The 24,175-nt window shown below is 38.0% G+C and overlaps 1 protein-coding gene and 1 long non-coding RNA gene across 10 annotated transcripts in view; both read right to left on the minus strand.

Annotated features, from left to right (window-relative positions):
• LOC137237334 (glutamyl aminopeptidase) overlaps positions 1 to 24,175 on the minus strand; it is a 152,890-nt gene that overhangs the window by 59,389 nt on the left and 69,326 nt on the right. The window lies entirely within an intron of this gene.
• On the minus strand, positions 4,724 to 5,634 carry LOC137237340 (uncharacterized). Its single transcript, XR_010948909.1, has 3 exons — positions 5,512 to 5,634; positions 4,999 to 5,280; positions 4,724 to 4,939 (listed from the first exon to the last, which is right to left on the minus strand). It is a non-coding gene; the product is annotated as an uncharacterized lncRNA (long non-coding RNA).

The following is a 24,175-nucleotide window of genomic DNA, read 5'->3' on the forward strand; positions in this document are numbered from 1 at the left end:
TTCATATAAATTATTGCAAATAATTTTCTCATATCCTGAATTGCCGAGTTGTCACAGCTTATGGACATTTTTATTTGCTATTTGAAACCCCCTATCATATTCTGCCGAAAAATTGTTCGCGCAGTCACGCAGCCAAATTTGCAGCAACTGTGTTGCAGTTGCTATATAAGAGTGGTGTTTTACCCGTTTCTGGCCCGAATTCGCACTGTGACGTCATACTGTATATGCTGACTTGTTTATCACATGTCAGTACAAAGTAAGAATTTTACATTATTTTCATAGATAAAAATTAATATATGGGAGCGGCGAAATAAATTAAAGTAATTTTGCGAAGAAATATAACATTATTTCGCAAAAGAGCAATAAATTCGTTTATTTTAATTTTATAATAAATTCCCCTTTTAGCTGTGAGTTATTAAAGGTATAAACGGCAACACTTTTAACCACCGACGACACATAATTTGGCTCGTGCCTATTGTATTTCGTCGGCTAATTGCTACGAGCATTGATATTTACATATTTACATATCCATGGCCGTATACGCGGATTGCCATAATTGATTTGGTCGCTTCATAACGCGGAAAGCGACAAGTTGTTTTATTAATAACTTAAGACACTGCCACAGCATCAAAGCGACCAAGCTTTTTATACATGTCTGCCTTTAATTGGAGTATTATTGAATATGTATATATGTATTGTAATAACTCACCTGTTATTTATGCTATGCCAAATAAACATACAATGTGTTGTGATTTATAATCTGTATTTAAACGCGTTTCAATTCACGGGTATATTCATATCATATGCGCACAACCGCACTCGTCAACTTCTGTATATCTACTACCTATCTCTACTCTCGTTCATACATCAACTATCGCTCACCAACACCGACATATGTATATATAGGTCTCTACATCTCTCCCTTATTTTTGAGTTTTCCTTCCAACTCCGCGATCAGATGTAGTGAGGTTTGTTGATGATACTGTTCCGGCTCTATGCTGTAACCGACGTCGATGGCGACCCATTTTGGGAAGACATGCCGTCTGTGATCTGTGTGGATGGTGCTGTTATGGTAGCGGTGGTGGTGGTTGGTCCCTCGGTATGCTCTCTTGCGATTGAAGGATTTTTGTTTCCAGTAACTGGCAGTCTTTTGATGTGGCTTATATTCCTCCTCACAGCCTTCCCGTTTGCAGTTACTGTTACCTCGTTCCCATTTACTTCTTGTACTTCATACTCTGTTTGGTCAAATGTTGGTGTAAGCTTGTGTGGGAATACAACATTCCGCAAGAGGACTTTGTCACCCACTTCGATGTCGGGTTCTTTTGCTCCTCGCTTCATATCTGCCTTCTCTTTCCCTTTCGCCTTGTTGATCATGTCTAGATCTCTAGCCGCTGAGTCTAGCATATCTTCTGTTAGGTCTTGTATTCCCGGAATCTTATCTCTGATGACGCGATTGAACATCAGTTCGGATGGTGATGACCCCGTCGTACCATGAGGCGTTACATTGTACATTAGCGTGAAGTTCTGAATCTCCTTTTTGTAATCTCTTTTGTTGTTATGCGCTATTATTAAACGTTTTACCAGGGACCGGTTCATGTTCTCGACCTCTCCGTTGGCTTGTGGCCAATATGGGGGTGTTGTGATTAATGTTATGTTGTTGGTTTGGCAGAAACTCTTAAACTCGGAGCTTACAAACTGCCTGCCGTTGTCAGCTCTCAATGAATTTGGTATACCCAGCCGGCTAAATATTTCTTGCAAAATAGAAATGATTATTTCTGAAGTTATTCTTTTAGTGAACTTGACCTCTTGGTATCGGGAGTAATAATCAATCAGTACTAACACATATTCATCATTTGGAAGCGGACCGAGGAGATCGGTAGCAACACATTGCCACGGCCCATTCGGGAATGGGTGCCTGTGCATTGGGGCTGGTCTGTTGGGTTGAGAAACTATTAAACAATCTACGCATTTCTTTACGAACGATTCCGCATCTCTATCTATTAGCGGCCACCACACTTTGGACCGTAATCTCCGTTTCATGTCCGATTCTCCCGGATGTCCTTCATGAGCAAGCTGTAGTGTTTTTGCCAGTAGAGTTTTTGGGATAACAATGCGAGTACCTCGAAGCAAGATGTTGCCCATCGCTGATAATTCATATCGGAATGGGTAATAAATGTTGTTTTTGTTCACAGACCACAGGTCATTTTTAACATACGATATAGCGTCTATCAATTCCTGATCCTTTGCACTTTCCGTCGCGATCTCATATATTCCCATAGCTGAAGGTACCGCGCTCTCGATTATATGAAAGATGTTATGGTTGTGGTCGTTGTCAAACGTATTTGCTTTCTCGATTCTGCAAAGCCTGGACACGGAATCCGCTATGTTCTCCTTACCCGCACGATATATTACCTTGAACTTGAACGGCTGTAACCGAAGTAGCCACCTCTCTATTCTGGCAGGAGGTTTCGAGGTTGGTTTGAAGATTGTTTCAAGCGGTTTGTGGTCAGTGACTAGTTCAAATTCCAAACCCATCAGATAATAATAATATCTCTCCACTGCCCATACTAGTGCAAGGCTTTCCTTCTCCGTTTGGGAGTATCGCTTCTCCGTGTCCGACAAGCTTTTGCTAGCGAATGATATGATTTGCGTCTCGCCCATTTTGTCGATTTGCAGTAATACAGCACCTAAAGCTACAGGACTGGCGTCTGCTATGACGCGCGTTCTTTTCTGTGGGTTAAAATATGCAAGTTTCGGTAGCTCCGAAAGAGCTTGTTTTAGTTTATCGAATGCTTCCTGTTGACTACCATCCCAAACGAACTTACAATTTAGTTTCAGCAAACATCTTAGTGGTTCGGTGGTGCTGGCTAGGTCGGGAATAAATTTCCCTACGTATGTTACCAGTCCTAAAAAGCTTCTAACTTCTTCTTTCGATTGTGGGGCTCGAAACTCATTTATCGTTTCGATTTTCTTCGGATCAGGTGCGATGCCTTCATCAGATAGTACATGGCCGAGGAATTTAAGTTGTCGTACCTTCCACACACATTTCGCTTCATTCAGCAATAAATTGTTACCTCTGCATATGTCCCGTACTTTGTTGACTGTCTCGTCGTGTTCCTGCTCTGTCTTTCCGAATATGATTATATCGTCTATATAGTTTAGCGCATTCTCGCAGGAGCATAATAGTTTTTCTATTATTCGTTGAAAAATTTCCGGAGCTGAGTTTATTCCAAACATCAATCTTTTGTATTGAAACAGACCCTTGTGTGAAATGAATGTGGTGATGTGGCGGCTGGACTCGTCTAACTCCAGCTGGTGGTAAGCCCACTTGAGGTCAATTCTTGAAAATAGTTTGGCTCCTCTCAACTTGGTCATAAACATGTCAAAAGTGGGGAGTGGGTAATTCTCGCGTAGTATGGCTTGATTTGCTCTGCGCATGTCTACGCATAGACGCATTTCGCCTCCCTCTTTAAATACGATCACTAGCGGTGATATCCACGATGTGGGTCCTTGGACTGGTTCTATAATGTCCTGAGCCAGCATCTGAGTTATTTTCTCTTCGACTTGTTTTTCTAAAGCTATAGGAATTCGACGCATCGCTTGTTGTACCGGCCTAACCGATGGATTTATTGAAAGTTTGATTTTTACCCCAACCATTTTTGGGAAGGTTTTTAGTTCGTCTACCCGATTAACATTCACTCCCATCTTCAAGACCCCCAGTTGCATGGCAGTGTCGCGCCCCAATAGTGATTGGCATCCCCTTTCGATCACATAAAAAGTAGCAATTCTTTCCATATCGTTTATTTCTATTGGTGCTTCGAACACCCGCAGAACATTTAAAGTTTGGCTTGATGCATAGGCTTTAAACTTAGTGGAAGAGTCCTTCCGTTCATTCCATACGACTGCAGCGTTGTTTCTTAACACTTCCCAATCGTTTTCACTTATCAGGTTCAATCGTGTACCCGAGTCGATGACCATTGATATGGCACACCCCCCAATACCGCATTTCAAATTTTCATCGTTTCTCATATCATCCACAACTTTAAAACAATTCAATTCTCGAACCCCCTCTTCCTGTTCGTCCTCTTCCTTAACATTCCGAACCTTAACCGATTCTGATCGCCGCTTTTTCGGAGAACTGGGTACACCTCCACTAAATTTCCGCTTTTTTGTCTTGCATTTTCTTGCAAAGTGTCCCACTATGCCACATTTGTTGCACTTTAGATTTCTTGCTGGACACTTTGAGTCCTTGGCCCCATTCCCTTTTTGTCCGCACCTACTGCACTCATCCTTTTCGTTTTTACCGAATGTTTCGGCTGTGATCCTGTTAACCTTTTCTTCGTTTGCTTTTGAGCACATGGACCCCGACTACTTACCAATCTGTTCAAAGATTTGGCAGGATTCAACTATTTCATCAAGACTTTGTTCTTTCTCTAGCAGCTTCCTTTTCAACTCAACAGGAGCCCAAGAGTCAATTATTTTATCTTTTAGGCAGATCTCAACAATTTCTGCCGCAGTTGTGCCAAACTCGCACTTCGATACTTGATGTCTCAGACGCAACAAATATTTGCTAAAATTTTCACCTTCGGTAGGGGACAAACTTCGAAATAGGTGCCTTTCAAAAGTAGAGTTGCGCTTTGGTGAAAAATAGTTGTTCAGTTTGTCTACTAGAACTTTGAATACATTTACTTCCCCACTGGATTCAACCAAAGCCCCCGGAATATTAAAAGCCACTTCTTGCAGCTGCGGACCCCCCAGATGTAACAACTTATTCTTCTTCTTCACTTCGTCCTTTATATCTTCCGCTTGAAGATATAAAGAGAAGGACCTATACCATTTCTCCCATTCTGAGCGTATCAACGCTTTGTCAATACTGTCGCACTGAAAGGGACGAATTTCGGTCATTTCGTTTATTTATGATCTTTTGGGGAAGTCAAATCTGAAATCAAATAATTATTTACTTTCATATGCCAAATTAAATTCGCAACTTCATTGTACTTATGATTTTTGAGTTTCCCCCCACTCGTATATTTAGTGTCTTTTGTGCTTGTGCCGCTGACAAAATTTAATTCGTCACCTCCACTTTGTTTCCAGGCGAAATTTAATTCGACCCTCTTATTTACTTCAATAATCAAAATGGATTTGGTTATTTTATTTAATTCGTTCGCACCGATTCGTCCGGCTGCGATTAAAGTCGAAATTTAATCCGGCACTTCAAATTTTCTCTTCGTCTTCCTTTTGGTATGACGTTTCGCTAACACAATTCAATGTGTCACAAATCTGTAATGGAACATTTATTCGTTATTCACTACCAAATAGTATAAAATACAACGAGTATTTTACTCGTATGTTTGTTAATAGCATAAATTCGGTGAGTTTGTTCTCGTTCGGGAGTAACCCACGCCAAAAGAAAATGGCCGCAACTGCCGTTACTCCCAATTGCTAAATTTTCTTTTTCTTTTTAATTTTGGGCCACTGGATCCCATCCTCGTCGCCACTGTAATAACTCACCTGTTATTTATGCTATGCCAAATAAACATACAATGTGTTGTGATTTATAATCTGTATTTAAACGCGTTTCAATTCACGGGTATATTCATATCATATGCGCACAACCGCACTCGTCAACTTCTGTATATCTACTACCTATCTCTACTCTCGTTCATACATCAACTATCGCTCACCAACACCGACATATGTATATATAGGTCTCTACATGTATGTACATTTGTACTTTTTTGCTTTGGTTTGTATTTTCATACATATATATTCAATGATACAATGCTCAACATCTGATCAACAGGCACATGTCTCTTGTGTATTGTTGGTCTTATTTACATATTTAAGGGTTGATTTGAGGCAGGTCAAATGTATTTAAGTTTGACTTGGCTTATCAAGCCTGCCTTTGAAAATATTCAAGTACATAGGTACTTACATCATTGTACTGAATAACACATATAAAATGCTTTAGGAAATTTCCCCTCCCACCCATAGTCCAAATAATAACTAAATATTTTTTTATTTATTCAATTGTTATAAAATATTTTATTTATTTAAATTTTTCAATTTATTAATAATTCATACTTCATGGTTAATATGCATACATTTTATGCAAATTAACGTTTTATAAATATGCAATGGATTTCGTGTGCACAGAAATTCCAAGTGTGCAAATGCCGTCGGTAAAACACTATTTGCATGCATATTTCAATTTGCATACATTTTCCTAACATTTTAATTTATTAACAAAAAGGGATGGGATAATTCATTAATTTACATACATTTCATGAAAGGGCATATTTTGGGTATATGAATAGGTTTTTGTTTGTAAAGAAATAAGCAAGATTTCTGCAATTTGCATCAACATAAAACAAGCAAATATATTGCTACAAGTAATAAAATTTAAATTTAATTAATCCTACTAAATACCTATATTCCCACAAAGAAATCATATTAAGAGAAAATCCAGCGAATTTATACACCAGCTGAAACTGTTGACAGAGAATTTTCTGCTGTTAACTGGTTAACATTGAAATTGGATTGTGTGTGGTGAAGTGCAAGACGTGTTCACATGCAAAAAAGTTGGAATCTAGCAAAAACGCCTTCTCATTGTGTTTAAATTCTCTGGTATCAGTAATAATCCATGATTTATATTTCCAAAGAAAATCAATGACCTTGAGGTTACTAACTAATAATGTGCCTTAAAATCCACAGTGGTCGTCAATTACATATTAACTCAATTATTGCTAAGATTCGTTGCATTTTGCACGCAAATGTTTGATTGGAATTTGTAATTACTTCACTACGATTTACTGCTCCAATTTCTGAAATTACTCTTTACACAGATTTAGTAGCGTGCATGAGTTCAAACATATTGTAACGAATGTTAGCAGCACTGAGCGATGCTATCGTCTCTAAGCCGATGCTAAGCAGTGACGTGAATGCACATCAATAATTCAACCATTATGTATCTACATAAACGAAACAATAACTGCGTCTACATACATGTACCATGTACGTATACGAGCAGCGGAGAGACAATGCACAAACACATGCATATATCTTATCTGAGTTGTCACAAGAGAGAGCAATAATTTGTACACGTAGTTGTGGCTGGCGATTTTGTAGCCGAAACTAACTAGTAAGTTCTGGAAATCGAAGAGCCTATATGTATGCAGCGTAAACTATAAAAGCGGGGCAGGCGAGTATGAAGTAATTCAGTTTGAGTTAAGCTATCAATCAGTTTGATTAAGCACGCGATCTGGCGGCCAATAGCAAAGTTTCATTTGAGTTATCAATCAGTTTGGTTATTAAGCCAGCGAGTAGCAAAGTATAAGTGTTATTGTGAAGTACTTTAATAAAGGCCATTTTTCCATTATTCAATATTGGAGTTATTTATTCAACATTTTAGTGATTCGAGCTTAACAGAGGATTGCAAATAAGAGGATTTGCAAGCAATTTCGTTACAATTGGTGTCAGAAGAGGAATTGTTGAATAAATTCCGAAGACTTTGAATACAACTTGGACATGGCAAAGTGGAGTGAATTGAAGATCCAGCAGCTAAAGAAGGAGTTGTAGAGCCGTGGATTGAATACAAGCGGCGTTAAACTAGAACTTCAGGCACGGCTACGAGAGGCAATGGAAGCAGAAGGAATTGATGTGGAAGAGTATGTCTTTCATCTTGATGGCGAGGAGACAACAAAAATTGAAGAGAAAAATGAAACACCGCAGACAATGGCGAACACAGACCTGAACATGATATTGGCTGCAATATGGGCACAAATGTCCGAAATGTCATCACAAATATCTACCAACATGTCATCACAATTGGAAGAACAGAAGACACATATTGCAGAAATGTCGTCAGAAATAACATCGAAGATTGAAGCACAAGAAACGCGTATTTCAGAAATGTCGGCACACATTTCAGCACAGATATCATCTCAGATCTCCACACAACTAGAAGAGCAGGAAGTCCGTATATCATCTAAACTGGAAGCGCATATGGAAGGAAAACTAACCCAGTTTCATGAAGGCTTCAGTGGTCGACAGGATAAAATCGAGGCCGAGGTGGATGCGTTGAGAGGACGTATCGAGCAGTTGCAACTAAATTGCCCAGCAGTTTCAACGAGCAATCCAAAGGTAAAAACACCATCATTTGACGGTTCAGTTCCTTTCCAGGTCTTCAAGCTACAGTTTGAGGAGACCATAGCAGTGAACAACTGGAATGCGGAAGATAAAGTTGCTGCACTGTTCGTGGCATTGAAAGGGCCTGCAGCGGAAATCTTACAGACGATTCCAGAGTACAACGGAACAGTTATGAAGCATTGATGGCTGCTGTAGAACGACGTTATGGAAGCGAGCATAGGAAACAGATATTCCAAATTGAGTTGCAAAACCGTCACCAAAGAGCGAATGAGACTTTGCAGGAGTTTGCCTCGGATGTTGAAAGGTTAGCACATTTGGCAAATGCGGACGCACCCGTGGAGTACACCGAGAGGGTAAAAATCCAGAGTTTTATAAATGGCATACGGGACGTAGAAACGAAGCGAGCGACATATGCAAACCCAAAACCCACATTCGCAGAAACGGTATCCTATGCACTGACTCAAGAAACAGCGTCGCTATTGAGTAAGGCAGTTTTCAAAGCACGCCGTGTGGAAGTAGAAAGGCCAGAGTGGGTAGACAGAATTTTTGCAAGCACTGAAGGGATCTCAACAGAAGAATGCCGGAGTTATTAAATGTTTCAAGTGCGGCAAATCAGGTCACATTGCACGTCATTGCGATCTTGGTCCTAATAGTTCCAACAATGTGGGTGGCCGTAAACGCAAAGCTGGCGGAAATGAGCAAGAGCGTGTCGAATGTAAAGAACGAAAACTTGCCCCGGCTATTGAATGTCCTGTGATATCTGTGTCGCAAATTGGAAGTAAATCAAGCAGTCTTACCGTCAGAGGGAATGTGGATGGTAAAGAACGTGTACTGACTATAGATACGGGCGCATCTCATTCCTTGATCCCATCTGACTTGGTCAACAGGAGAGTAAAACCGTTACCTGGAGCAAAGTTGCGTACGGTCACTGGCGAATATAACCAAGTTCAGGGAGAAGTGATATGTGAAGTATTGATTGGGAAGGTCATGGTTCTACACAAATTTGTTGTGGCGGAGATTGTTGATGAAGTTATATTGGGAGTGGATTTCTTGGTTGACCATGACATCAAGATCGATATGCAGAGAAGGGTGATGCGTTATGAGAACCAAGATGTGCCACTTAACTTTAGTTTGGAAAAAGGGTTCAGCGGTAATCGGGTACTGGTGGAGAAGACTCGACGAAGGCCACGAAATTCAAAGGTAAAGTTGATGGAACAAATGGGCCAAACAAATCAAAGCCGAAGGTACCTGTGAGCGAAACACTGGCATTGAAAAGCCCTAACGGAAGTACTAAAACGAAGAAAGAATGCAAGGGTGGTTTCAAGCCAAGGCACACTACTGTTGTGAAGCGTCGGAACGATACTGATTATGCAAAGCAAATCCGTCCAGCGCAAGCTCTGTGAAGTAGTTCTTCATTGGCCGAGCAGCAGAGTGCGAGGGAACGATCCAGAATAATGAGTAGTAAGATGGAACACAGGTACGACAAGGAAAATAATTCGGAAGGTTTCCGGGAGGGAGATTCGGTACTGCTATACAACCCTCACCGGCGGAAAGGTGTTTCATCCAAATATCGGTGCAGGTGGGAAGGCCCGTACAGAGTTGTGAAGACGATCAGTGATGTCATCTGCCGCATACAAGCAATTGGGAAATCACGAAATAGAAGAGTGGTACATTTGGCGATGCTAGCAGCGTCTAGATCGAGAGATTTGTCTGATCGGGACGATCAGACTTAGGTGGAGGGCAGTGTAACGAATGTTAGCAGCACTGAGCGATGCTATCGTCTCTAATCCAAAGCTAAGCAGTAACGTGAATGCACATCAATAATTCAATCATTATGTATCTACATAAACGAAACAATAACTGCGTCTACATATATGTACCATGTACGTATACGAGCAGCGGAGAGTCAATGTACAAACACATGCATATATCTTATCTGAGTTGTCACAAGAGAGAGCAATAATTTGTACACGTAGTTGTGGCTGGCGATTTTGTAGCCGAAACTAACTAGTAAGTTCTGGAAATCGAAGAGCCTAGAAGTATGCAGCGTAAACTATAAAAGCGGGGCAGACGAGTAAGAAGTAATTCAGTTTGAGTTGAGCTCTCAATCAGTTTGATTAAGCACGCGATCTGGCGGCCAATAGTAGAGTTTCATTTGAGTTATCAATCAGTTTGGTTATTAAGCCAGCGAGTAGCAAAGTATAAGTGTTATTGTGAAGTACTTTAATAAAGGCCATTTTTCCATTATTCAATATTGGAGTTATTTATTCAACAGTTTAGTGATTCGAACTTAACAGAGGATTGCAAATAAGAGGATTTGCAAGCAATTTCGTTACAATATGTAATAACCAATTGCGGGACTAAATTGTGTACATACCTATAAACATATCTACACATTTGTAATTTTAAATTGTATTATCTCATTGTCATTTTACGCAAAACAACAAAAACACTTCGCGTGTCCATCTGTTGATTGCAACAAAGCGCGCTTAAACTATTTAAGCGAAGTTTATTTTGTAATAATTCGAAATGAACATAAGATGTATCGATATGTAGTATTAGGTACATACTGTAACGATTTTACTTGCAAATCCTCTTATTTGCCCTTCTGCTAATTTCGAATCACTAAACTGTTGAATAAATAACTCCAATATTGAATAATGGAAAAATGGCCTTTATTAAAGTACTTCACAATAACACTTATACTTTGCAACTAGCTTGCTTAACAACCTAACTGATTGATATATCAAATCAAACTGAATTCCAGCGCCTCTACATTTGCTGCCTTTTGTACTCTCTGATTTCAACGTTCGCATCTTCTAGGCGCTTCCATTTACAAAATCTACTAGTTGCCATCAGCTCTCAAATTGCTCAGCTGTAACTACAATTGCGCGATTTTATAGCTTCTCTCATTGCATACTTTCAGGAGTATCTCAGATATATGCATGTGTTTGTGCATTGATTCTCCGCTGCTCGTATACGTACATGGTACATATGTGTAGACGCAATTATTGTTTCGTTTATGTAGATACATAATGATTGATCTATGGATGTGCATGATATCACTGTTTAGCATAGGCTTAGAGATAGCAGCACCCCTTAGTTTTGCTAATATTCGTAACACTGCCCTCCACATAAGTCTGATCGTCCCGATTAGACAAATCTCCCGATCTAAACGCCGCTAGCATCTCCAAATGTACCACTCTTCTAATCCGTGGTTTCCCAGTGGTTTGTACGCGGTAGATGGTATCACTGATCTTCTTCACAATTTTGTACGGGCCTTCCCAACTGCACTGAAATTTGGCTGGAACATCTTTCCGCCGGTTAGGGTTGTTTAACAGTACCAAATCTCCCTCGAAGAAACCTTCCGAATTTTTGTTCTCATTGTACCTGCGTTTCATCTTACTACTCATTATTCTTGATCGTTCCCTCGCACTCTGTTGTTTGGCCAATGAACTTCTTCGCAGAGCTTGCACTTGACGGATTGACTTTGCATCATCATTATCGTATGGACGTTTCACAACAGTAGTGCGCGCTGGCTTGAAACCACCCTGGCATTCTTTCTGAAAAACTCTTTCAGTCATTTTAGTGCGTCCATTAGGGTTTGTCGATGCCGGTCTTTTTCTCGCAGGTATCTTCGGTTTTGATTTGTTTGGTCCATTCGTTCCATCAACCCTTGCCCAATCTGCTGCCTTTGACTTTTGCGGTTTTTGTCGAATCTCTTTCACCAGCACTCGATTACTGCTGAACCCTTCTTCCAAACTGAAGTTAAGTGGCACATTCTGGTACTCATACGCATAATCTTTCTTGGCATATGGATCCTGATGTCATGGTCAACTAAGAATTCCACTCCCAATATGACTTCATCAACGATCTCCGCCCAAACGAATTTGTGTAGAACCATGACCTTCCCAATTAGGACTTCACATATCACTTCTTCCTGGACTTGGTTATACTCGCCTGTTACCGTACGCAACCTTGCTCCAGGTAACGGTTTTACTCTCCTGTTGACTAAATCAGATCGAACCAAGGAATGAGATGCGCCCGTATCTACAGTCACTACACGTTCCTTGCCATCCACATTCCCCCTGACGGTAAGACTGCTTGATTTCCTTCCAATTTGCGACACAGATATCACAGGACATTCAATAGCTGGAGCTAGTTTTCGTTCTTTACATCTGACACGCTCTTGCTCAACTCCTCCAGCTTTGCGTTTACGGCCACCCACATTGTTGGAACTATTAACCAAGATTGCTATGATGTGCAATGTGACAGGGCTTCCCGCATTTGAAGCATTTGATAACTCTTCCACTCCGCTTTTGCGACCCTTTCAGCACCTCCAGTATTGCGTCTACCCACTCTGGCCTTTCTACTTCCGTATGCCATTTATAAAGCTCTGAATCTTTACGCTTTCAGTGTATTCTACGGGTGCGTCCGCATTCGCCAAATGTGCAAGCCTTTCGACATCTGACGCAAACTCCTGCAAAGTCTCATTAGCTTTTTGGTAGCGGTTTTGCAACTCTATTTGGTGTATCTGCTTCCTGTGTTCGCTTCCGTATCGCCTCTCTAGAGCGCTCATCAATGTTTCGTAGTTGTTCCGCTCTCCCTCTATAGGATTTCAGCAGCAGATCCTTTCAATGCCACGAATAGTGCAGCAACTTTATCTTCAGCACTCCAGTTGTTCACTGCTGCGGTCTTCTCAAACTGAATCTTAAACACTTGGAAAGGAACAGAGCCGTCAAAAGATGGAGTTTTTAACTTCGTATTGCTTGCTGAAACAACTGGGCGGATTAGTTGCAACTCCTGTATATGACCTCGCAATGTTTCAATCTCGGCATCGATTTTGTTCTCAAGTTGCAAAATTTTTGTGTCTTGCGCCTCCATCTTCGAAGAAATACGTCCTTCTTGCTCTTCCAGTTGTGCAGAGATCTGCGCTGATATTTGTGCCGACATTTCGGATATTCGTGCCTCTTGTGCTTCAATCTTCGATGTTATGCGGTTCTCCTGCGATTCCAGTTGAGATGCTATACGTTTCTCCTGTGATTCCATCTGTATTACATACACGTTTTCTCTTCTTCCAGTTGAGTTTCCATCTTGGATGTAATCTGTGTCGACATTTCTGAAATACGCGTTTCTTGTGCTTCAATCTTCGATGTTATGCGTGTCTCCTGCGATTCCAATTGTGATGACATGTTGGTAGATATTTGTGATGACATTTCGGACATTTGTGCCGATATTGCAGCCAATATCATATTCAGGTCTGTGTTCGCAATTGTCTGCGGTGTTTCATTTTTCTCTTCAATTTTTGTTGTTGTCTCGTCCCCATCAAGATAAAAGACATATTCGTCCACACCAATTCCTTCTGCTACCATTGCCTCTCGTAGCCGTACCTGAAGTTCGGGTTTAACGCCGCTTGTATTCAATCCACGGCTCTCCAACTCCTTCTTTAGTTGCTGGACCTTCAATCCACTGAACTTTGCCATGTCCCTGTTGTCCTCTGGAATTTATTCAACAATTCCTCTTCTGACACCAATTGTAACGATTTTACTTGCAAATCCTCTTATTTGCCCTTCTGCTAAGTTCGAATCACTAAACTGTTGAATAAATAACTCCAATATTGAATAATGGAAAAATGGCCTTTATTAAAGTACTTCACAATAACACTTATACTTTGAAACTAGTTGCTTAACAACCAAACTGTTTGATAGCTCAAATCAAACTGAATTCCAGCGCCTCTACATTTGCTGCCTTTTATACTCTCTGATTTCAACGTTCGCATCTTCTAGGCGCTTCCATTTACAAAATCTACTAGTTGCCATCAGCTCTCAAATTTCTCAGCTGTAACTACAATTGCACGATTTTCTAGCTTCTCTCATTTCATACTTTCAAGAGTATCTCAGATATATGCATGTGTTTGTGCATTGATTCTCCGCTGCTCGTATACGTACATGGTATATATGTGTAGACGTAATTATTGTTTCGTTTATGTAGATACATAATGATTGATCTATGGATGTGCATGATATCACTGTTTAACATCGGCTTAGAGATAGCAGCACCCCTTAGTTTTGCTAATATACGTAACAATACTATATGCAACCTACGTACCTACCTACCTCCTAGTTAAGCTGCAGACATTGGTGCTTTATCGGTAACCGTATCGGTAACCTTATAACAGCTGATTCGACCAACCGTATGAGAATCAATGCAATCGATTATTGGTGCCGCTAAGGTCGTAACCGTATCGTAGCCAAGCAATTGGTTTTTGGTTTACCGTCGTAACGATAAACAGCTGATTACGTTAGGGATACGACTACAGCGATACGACAAACGGCACCAATGACTACAGCTTTAAATTAATGAAGTTTAAGGTACGAGCCAACATCATTTGTTTCTCTAGTAATATCGCTTCGTGCACAACACACATATCGTTTTACATTATTTCAGGTTGTTTTACATAGGCCTCTGTTATGCTTGGTTTTCAATAGATCAAAATGACTGACATCAAAAACTGGCTTAAAGTGACCCGCTTTCCATTTGGTGTCAAATGCAGTCCCATTAAGATGCATAACTGACTAGAAGTCGATAAAGCAGTGCTTTTTCAAAATCTCACCTTAAATTTTCAATCGCATTAAATAGGACACCATTTGGCAAACGAACATAAATTTTTAGCAAATTAAATTTTAATGTCAAATCTGCCACACAGTTCGACAGTTCGTCTTCACTCACAGGTCAATTTCATCGTCGTTTTGTAGCCAAAAAAGACGGCAAACGCACTTTACACCAATGACACCGCTTGTCATTTTCATTCATATCACAAGTGTGCGGTTGAATATAACCTAGTTAAAACCAAGTATAACTATATCCCTTGTAAAAAAATTAATAACGTTGAAAAAGCGTTTTAACGAACGATTCTAAGTGATAATATCGGTTATAGTATACTTCTATTTAAATTTTTATTGACACAATTAATACATAGAATGCAAATTTCTGTCGTTAGCGAAAAATAGAATCAAGTTTAATCTGGCCACAGCGACACTCAAAATTAATCGTCATTCGGCCCCCATAAGAACATGTGTAAAAATATTTCACAGATGTTGCTTTGTAGCCGCCGTCGTGAATGTAATCAGGCATATTGGCATTCGTTTTTATGCACTGTCAATACGTTGCTCATACGCAGCGGTGGGTACCACTACATATACATGATTACCAAATTGGGAACGCGTGGCGAATAAAATATTTATTTCAAAGATGACTTGATACGAATCTCTCTCATTTTTTGCGCTCTCACGAGGGATTCAGATTTGAGCTGGCAACAATCACAGATAAATCCTTCGCGCTAGCTGAAGCAGGTGCCAGAATAAAAAATGTGCCAGTTAAAATGAAAAACGGGCCAAAAAGTTCGGTAAACATTAGTTTGACCTGCAACTGTATAAATGCGTTCAAAAATTATGGGAAAAAGGATAAAACTACTTGACTTAGTGTAAATATTATTAGTTCGAAGGCGGAGGTTAAATATTATTTCCCATTCAAAAGTTATCACTAAAAAGAAGTTTTGTAAATATGAAGTCCCGATGCAACCAGGCCATTTTGATCACAGAACCTGGAACTTCAGACATGTAGGATAAGCCCTATATATCATAGGTCCGATTTACTGAAATTTCAAAAGAATATATGGGTTTCACTGTGAATTAAACGCGTTACAATATTTGACTAATTAATTTAATCAAAATGTAAATTTTACTTAGATTTGTTTATATTTGACTCTAACTAGTCGCATTATTGTAAAATAAGTTTAAAGAAATTAATATTTTACGACTATCATTTTATTAAATGATTGAAACTATAATCGCCGAAATGTACGTCAAAAATCCCCATATTCAGTTCTATTCATTTTTGTTTGAAGTGGCATCATTGACAAATGTTATAAAAAATGTGCATTTTGACAGCGCTCTCTCGAAACAAAGAGTTGCAAATCCATTCATCAATGTCAAACTAAATAAATCATAGATGAAAGCACATTTTTTATAACATTTATCAATGATGCCACTCCAAACAAAAATGAATAGTTCTGAAAATGGAGATTTTTGACATACATTTCGGCGATTATAGTTTCAATCATTTAACAAAATGATAGTCGTAAAATATTTATTTCCTTAAAGTTATTTTACAATAATACGACTAGTTAGAGTTAAATATAAACAAATCTAAGTAAAATTTACATTTCGATTAAATTAATTAGTCAAATATTGTAACGCATTTAACTCGCAGTGAAAACCATATATTCTTTTGAAATTTCAGTAAATCGGACCTATGATATAACAGTTAACATTATTTAATGGATAGGGCTTATCCTGCATGTCTGGCGTTCCAGGTTCTGTGATCAAAATGGACTGGTTGCATCGGGAGTTCATATTTACAAAACCTATTTTTAGTGATAACTTTTGAATGTGAAATAATATTTACCCTCTGCCTTCGAACTAATAATACTTACACTAAAACAAGTATTTTTATCCTTTTTCCCATAATTTTTGAACGCTATTCTACAGTTGTAGGTCAAACTAAAGTTTACCAAAATTTTTGGCACGTTTTTCGTTTTGGCTGCACATTTTTTGTTCTGGCACCCTCTTCAGCTGGCGCGAGGGATTTATCTGTGATTGTTGCCAGCAACAACTAGAATATAAATCCCTCGTGAGAGCGAAAATATGAGAGCGTAAGCAAAAGATTCGCATCAATCTAATCTATGAGTTTGATTTCAGCCATTGTTTACTATATAGTTTGGCAGCTTAAGTAGAGGTTATGTTGCGAATAGAGTGGAAGGCAGTGGACTAGGCAGTCGAATGTCATATAATGAAGGAATGGTGTTCGGAGTTTTTTCAAAGTTAAAAAAAAATGATAAAAGCTTTAATATAAATAAAACTATTGTTTTAATAACAACAAAAACGCCATATATATTCTGTATACATTAATTGGCAAGGATTATCTCACTTTAAAATTTGAATTAAATAATCTAAAGTTTTTTTTTGAAACTGAGTCGAGAACTGTGCGTGTGAATGTGCGAATTTTCACCGATCAGCTGTTAGTTGCGCTACTTGGTAAAATTTACAATGATTTCAGCGCTTGTAGTGTAAGCATGATAGTTTACTATATAGTTTGGCAGCTTAAATTGAGGTTATGTTGCGAATAGAGTGGAAGGTACTTGAATTCAGTGAAAGAGGACACTCAAATGGAGTGGAATGAAGAACTGTGAATTGCAATGCTTTTGAGTGTAGAAGCTTTGAAAAAGATAAATAAAAATCATGTATGCCAACCCAGCAGATATTTTATGACTTAGCACAATTTCCGCACTCAAAACAAATTTTTTCTTCTGACTTAGCACTTTTTACTCAATACGTTTTCCCATCACTCCTCCCCTTTAATGATTGAAATATAACACTAAAACTATATATTTGACAAAAAATACTATTTATTTGTCAAACTATTTCTAACGGTTCTGATCTGGACACTTTTGGCGGATAGTGCGAAGTCAATAATTTATTTTTAAATTCAAACAAATACTTTGGTGGGTCTTACTACAAAAAAAAAAAAAAAAAAAAAAAATCTGCCACATACTTTATCTACAAACTAACTGCTAAATCTCTTAATCGTTGTCAAGAGAGTAAACACTTGGTTATAATTTTTGACTCCATACTCTCTTTTTCTAGTCACATTGACTTCATTGTTTCAAAATTTGTTGCAATGGTTGGGTTCAGTAGACGTAACACCAGCGACTTTAAGGACCCTATGACCTTGAAGGCACTTTATATATCCTTGGTCAGAAGTGGTCTTGAATATTGCTCAATAATATGGAATCCTTTCTATGAATCTAACTCCTCTAAAATTGAGGGAGTTCAAATTTTTTTTACAAATATTGCTTTCCGTATGCTCCACTGGGCAGACGACTGCCCATCACATACCAGCAGGCGCATATTGCTTGGACTTCAGGCTTTGCATGACAGAAGAACTTTTATCTCGCTCATGCTTGCCTATAATGTAATAAACTTTAGCACGAATTGCTCTGATTTATCTAATTTGTTCATTCCATATATTCCACTGCGTGATCTTCGGCATAATAGGTTACACAGCCCGACAGCATCTCAGACCCAGGAACCGGACTATATATTTTCGAAGGATTTTGATGAGAAATCTGGCCTCAAAATTGCTCTTTCAGCTCTGGTTTTCGAGATATCCGAACCTAAAAGTGCAAAAAACACCGTTTTTGCCCATATTTTCGGTTATGTAGCCTTGCAGATGTTTTCTTTCACCAATATTAAAGGATGGCATCTTTGAATACAAGTCTTGTTCTTTCAAATGGCGTTGAGTTTCCTCAAACATAAAATTTTTTCCACTGAGATAACGTATTTTGAGCTGATAGAGCAAGGCCAAATTTGGATTCAGCGCATCATAAACCTTCGGAAATATATAGTCTGGCTTTTGGGTCTGAATAATGGTTGAATTTTGTCGGCCTGTGTTATTTAACGAAATAACTCATAAAACGAATTATGCTATGAATGAACCTATAACGAAGACTATACATCTACATAGCAAATAGATTCAGTAGTGTTCTTAATTTTAATAACAGCTTATATAAGTTTAAGCATGAATTGTTTTCTAGTTTTAACTAGTCTGTAAGAAAGCATGTAGTTATCGACTTGTAAAAATTCAAGTAGATAAAAGTCAGCGCAAAGGATTTATCAAACACCAAAGGCATGTCTGAATTGGGTGAATCCGATTTCAAGGCGTTGTGTTCGCAACCCTCTCAAGGGGTTGCCAACGCAATATATAGCTTCTCCAACCCAATTGTCAACCTCACCTACCCGTGGCGAATCATATTTCATTGACAGCTCTTGCGACCCCAAGTTCTTCATGGAGCTACGGGAGGGCGGGAAGGCCTGGAAGGTTTAATGTGGTCATATAAATCGTTCCCGAGATGGTCGGGCTAGTACCTTAATAGTGCTTTGTTACCGGAACGTACCGGAACTATATCCGGCAAAAGACCATCAACATCGGCCCAAAGCCTTCGGGGAGTGTCTTTATCGTTAATACAACAACAACAACAAAGCATGTACTTTTAGACTGAATGAATTAAATAAGTAAATAAAATGCGCGCACAAAGAAATTACTAGTAATTCAGATTGATATTATTGACTGGTTGACTTAGCACATTTACACATCATTGCCCACAGCATGTAAAAATTAAAAATTAAAATATTTTTTTTTGTGATCGTTGTATTTTGAATTCAGTTTTAAAACTGCATTAAAATACAATTTTTTCAAAAAAAGTGACTTAGCACATTTTCACATTAAGCTAACGATATGTCATGAAATAAAAAATGTAAAAAATTTCGAAACGAAAAATATAATCTCCAACATGTGAATAAATTTGCCCACGAAAAAAGTATAGGTTATGGGTGTGGGGAAAACCAAAAACCTAATTGGTTTGCTATGGTATCGTTATGACTAAGGCGTTATTCTATGACTTCAATAGCCGATTACATTGACTTCCATAGAGTTGGTTGGACCAGCTTTTGCACACGGAGTTTGCCAGGGCTTCAAAGTAGTTGTTCGACAATTTTCTTTTGCTCATTATCTATTACATGAGGGAACTTTACTTTACAGTCGTGATCAAACTTTGGTCTCACAATTTAAGGCATTTACATACGTACCACTTTCATTGCATACCATCAAAAATATTTTTTTTACTCACAATCATAAAAATTTATTTGTAAATGATATATAAAAATAAATATCGCCAGTTCGACTCCTGAGTGGAATGTCAGCATATCACAACTGCTTTTTCCAACCAGCTATCTCAAAATGTTTCGAAATTCGATGTTCTGTCGAGAAAGGTTGAAATTCCACTCAACAGTGAATTTATAACAATACCCTTCAGTCTATATAGGCATTTAAAAAGTCTAAAACTGTTGAATGTGTTATATTTGTAAATAAATTCGGCATATTGGGTCCACTACAACCACTTTGTACTACCGCACAAAGTTCGCCATCCACGGTTGCACCTGCTCCATGATCTCCAACAGCCATATAACTGCCTCTACCTTTACCACAAATGATTGTGTTTTCTTCAAGTTTCGGTTCCGGTAAAGTATTAATATAGTTCTGGCATTCATCCTCTTGTATTATGGTTACTGTAGTAGTTAAGAGAACATCAGAAGGACGAGCCCCTTCATTTAAAGTTACCGCACCCCATCCACTAACTCTCACTGTTCCCAGTTTTACTTCGGGACGGCAAAGGGGTACTGGGTTTACTGTCTCAGTCTTTTTAAAATAATCATCAAATTTAACAACAGATATATCAGCATATCGTGATTCAAAAGTAAAATAAGGATGCACAAATATATGGAACGCTTTTTGTTTTTGCCCCACTTTTTTGCCAAATAGACGTATATCGACCATACCAGCTACAACGTCGACTAAGCCCGGGTTTAACCGGGAAAAGTATACGCAGTTCGCAACTGTAACTACCGCATTCAGTTTCACTAAGCTACCGCCGCAACGATAGGACCCACAAATAAATATTGACACCGAATGTGGACTGTCCTGCATTCTTATACCTACGCCATGTACAATGCGAAATTCTGCATTCGTACAGGATAAACTGCAGCTTAGAACGACAAGAAAGATCATCAAATAAATGCGGGTATTCATTTTAGATTAAGAACTGTTACACCACTTTTTAAGTATGAAGTACAACGAGATCAATTTTGTGGGCGCTATTTATACCTAATTGAGTCATGTGAATAAAAAATAAGCAACAACTTTTCAGTCAAAATTTCACGAATTTTGAATAACAATAATACATCTTAGTTAAAGTCAATGCTATACAATAAAAAATCTTGTTTGTTTTTACTCACACAAGCGTTTATAATGACATTTCCATATAAATTTTGTGTTATACATTGACCCTAATAAGCCTATTTAATTAATAACTTTAATGGAAGTTTTTAATTAGTTAAACAAAAAGATTCATATTTACGCATATTCCGGTGGAAAAAAACGCACGTGGCTTTGACAAAACATTTTGCTATACTTTTTTATAAGAAAATTCAATGGTAATTGTTTTTTTATATATGTGTATATTTGCACAGTTGAACTGACATGTGTATTTTTTGTGAATAAATACAGAAAAATGGTACACTTAATTAGTTTTATCTTGTTTCTATTGTATACTGCCACAAACCCCGGTTTGGGAGCAGTGCACGAAATTCTGATGAACAACAACACTGCTCGAACTTAAATGGGTTGACGTAATCAATATCTTTCGTTAAGTGTTAGTAAGGCGTTAATTTGTTGTGGATTTAAACGTCTGTTCATCTTTTACATATTCGTAAACTAGGCTAAAACCGCGTCCCAGTCCGCACGATATGCCAAGATATGATTTTGGAAAAAGTACCTAGACCGTCCGGATAATAATTTTTAATTGTCCCAACAAATCGCGAAATATTCGCAGTCGCGGAAATAAGCACAAGGTGATAAATAGAAAGAAGGATATAGTAGAGTTCTTAAAAAAGGAGGATCAAATACTCCCCTGAAATACTTTTTTTTTTAATGATCGAAAGCAATCTTGATACTACATATGTATATGAAGTTAGTCCCTAAAAAGTCTCGACGATATTATTACGAAAACAATACAGAAACGAATGCGGAACAGCCCCAAGAAGGTCTAGAACACAGTCTCTAAATGGTCCCGAAATAGTCATAGAAAATTTTGAAATAGTCCCGAAAATGTTCCTCAAATAATCCCGAGACGGTAGTTTAATAGTCTCAAAGTATCTAATCTATAAACAGTTCTAAAACGATTTCGAGCACAATCCTGAGGTATTCTCAAAGTAGACGCGAAAATATTCCGCAAACAGTTTCGAACTGCCCCAAATAGTTCCGATTTCATCCTGAAAAATATACCAAACAGTCTTGAATTAATCTGGGGAATACGGAAATGGTCCCGGACCGAAATTGTTCTGTAAGTAACAAAAAGACAGATGGTTTAGACTAACATCTATATAAACCATGAACCGTGCATACATATATTATAAATGTGAAAGTTGGTATGTTCGATGTCTGGATGACGACGTAGGGAAACGGTTTTGGGGGGAGAGGGGATGCAACGAAAATTACGTAATTTTTAAATGTGCTAAACGGCTTCAACGGTTAGGGCCGATTAACATTTAAGTTTTACACACAGCTGTCTTGATGCAAATAACTTTGTTACGATGTTCTTAGTATACAACGCAACAGCAACGTCAATGCAAAATTTATAAAAATCTGTCGATTTCTTTTTTATTCAATTTGAAAAAAAAAAAAAAATTCCTCTAAAGCTAAAAGTCTTTAATTTTATACGAGTATTTTTCTAAATGGTAACTAATTATTACATTCATTGTAGCAGACAAACCTTCCACTTGCGTCATGTACAAGAAAAAATTGAATTCAAATCGGTTTTGCGCCTTCATTTATAAGGCTGAGTGTAGCATTCTGCGGATATCACCTCTGTGACATGATGCCGTAGGAAACACTATTCACCATGAATACGAGTTTATGAGTGCATCGCGTTGTTGCTTCCTTTGCTTTAAGGCGGCAACAGCCGCTTTTAACTAAAGAGAACAGAATTTTCTTTAAAAAGGTATGTACATATGTATATGTTCAATCATTTCATTACATAATAATTTGGGCTCTCAATTTTAAATTGACGGCTGATAGAAAACAGATAACTTTTAAATAGTATTGAATAAGAATTATCCGCCACCGGACTGTGTTTCCTGGAATCAAGACGTGTCTTCAGGTACTCCTTTGATAATTTTTGATGAACCGTTAAAGTTCTTGTCAAGTAAATAACTACCAATTTTTATACTCAGCGTGCTTTGTACACAGAGTATATTAACTTTGATTAGGTAACGGTTGGTTGTACAGGTATAAAGGAATCTAGATAAATATATACTTCCATATATCAAAATCATCAGTATCGAAAAAAAATTTGCTTGAGCCATGTCCGTTCATCCGTCCGTCCGTCTGTCTGTTAACACGATAACTTGAGTAAATATTGAGATATCTTCACCAAATTTAGTACACGAGCTTATCTGGACCCATAATAGATTGGTTATGAAAATGAGCGAAATCGGATGATAACCACGCCCACTTTTTATATATATAACATTTTGGAAAACACAAAAAACTTGATTATTTAGTAAATAATACACCTAGAATGTTGAAATTAAACGTGTGGATTGATAAAATCTTGATAAAAATTTTGGGCGTGGTACCGCTCACTTGCGATAAAATCAACTTTACAAATATTACTAATCATAAACCAAAAATCGTTAAACATATCGTAACAAAATTCGGCAGAGAAGTTGCCTTTACTATAATGAATGCTTTGAAGAAAAATTAACGAAATCGGTTAAGGACCACTCCCACTTTTATATAAAAGATTTTTGAAAGGGTAGTAAACGAAAACAATAAGCAATATCTTACCGAAAAAGAGCTTTGTATAAATAGAATTTTACTTTCTAAATTGAATTACAGCATTAAATTGGAAAACACTAAAATTTTTGAAAATGGGTGCGGTGAAACGAAATTGAAAATTTGGGCTTAGGACTTTAAATGTACATTTTCGCATTCTGTGACCTTTTTCCATAATTTATTGTTATAAAACATTTTTTCGTAAGACCTAATTTAAAAAAGTTATGACACTTTTAGTAACCGAAACCCGGTCGACATACCCTAGCGAGCATATGTGTACATCTAGGTATTTTTTCCAATTTCCAGCAATTTTGGCTTCACTAAAATAATGTTTACTATTCAGACTGGTTTATTGGTAGACGTGGTAAAGCAAGGGCACGGTACAACGAATGATGGAAATACCCTAGACGATTTTTCGTTGACATTAAAACTACCGCCTCTATAACTGGTGTTAGTGAAAATCTCATTCAAAGATTCTCTATAATATTAGGGGCACTTTCATGTGGGTGTCCAATAA

The sequence above is a fragment of the Eurosta solidaginis genome, chromosome 1 (assembly GCF_040869045.1).
Source record: "Eurosta solidaginis isolate ZX-2024a chromosome 1, ASM4086904v1, whole genome shotgun sequence".
In the NCBI taxonomy this organism is placed as follows: Eukaryota; Metazoa; Arthropoda; class Insecta; order Diptera; family Tephritidae; genus Eurosta; species Eurosta solidaginis.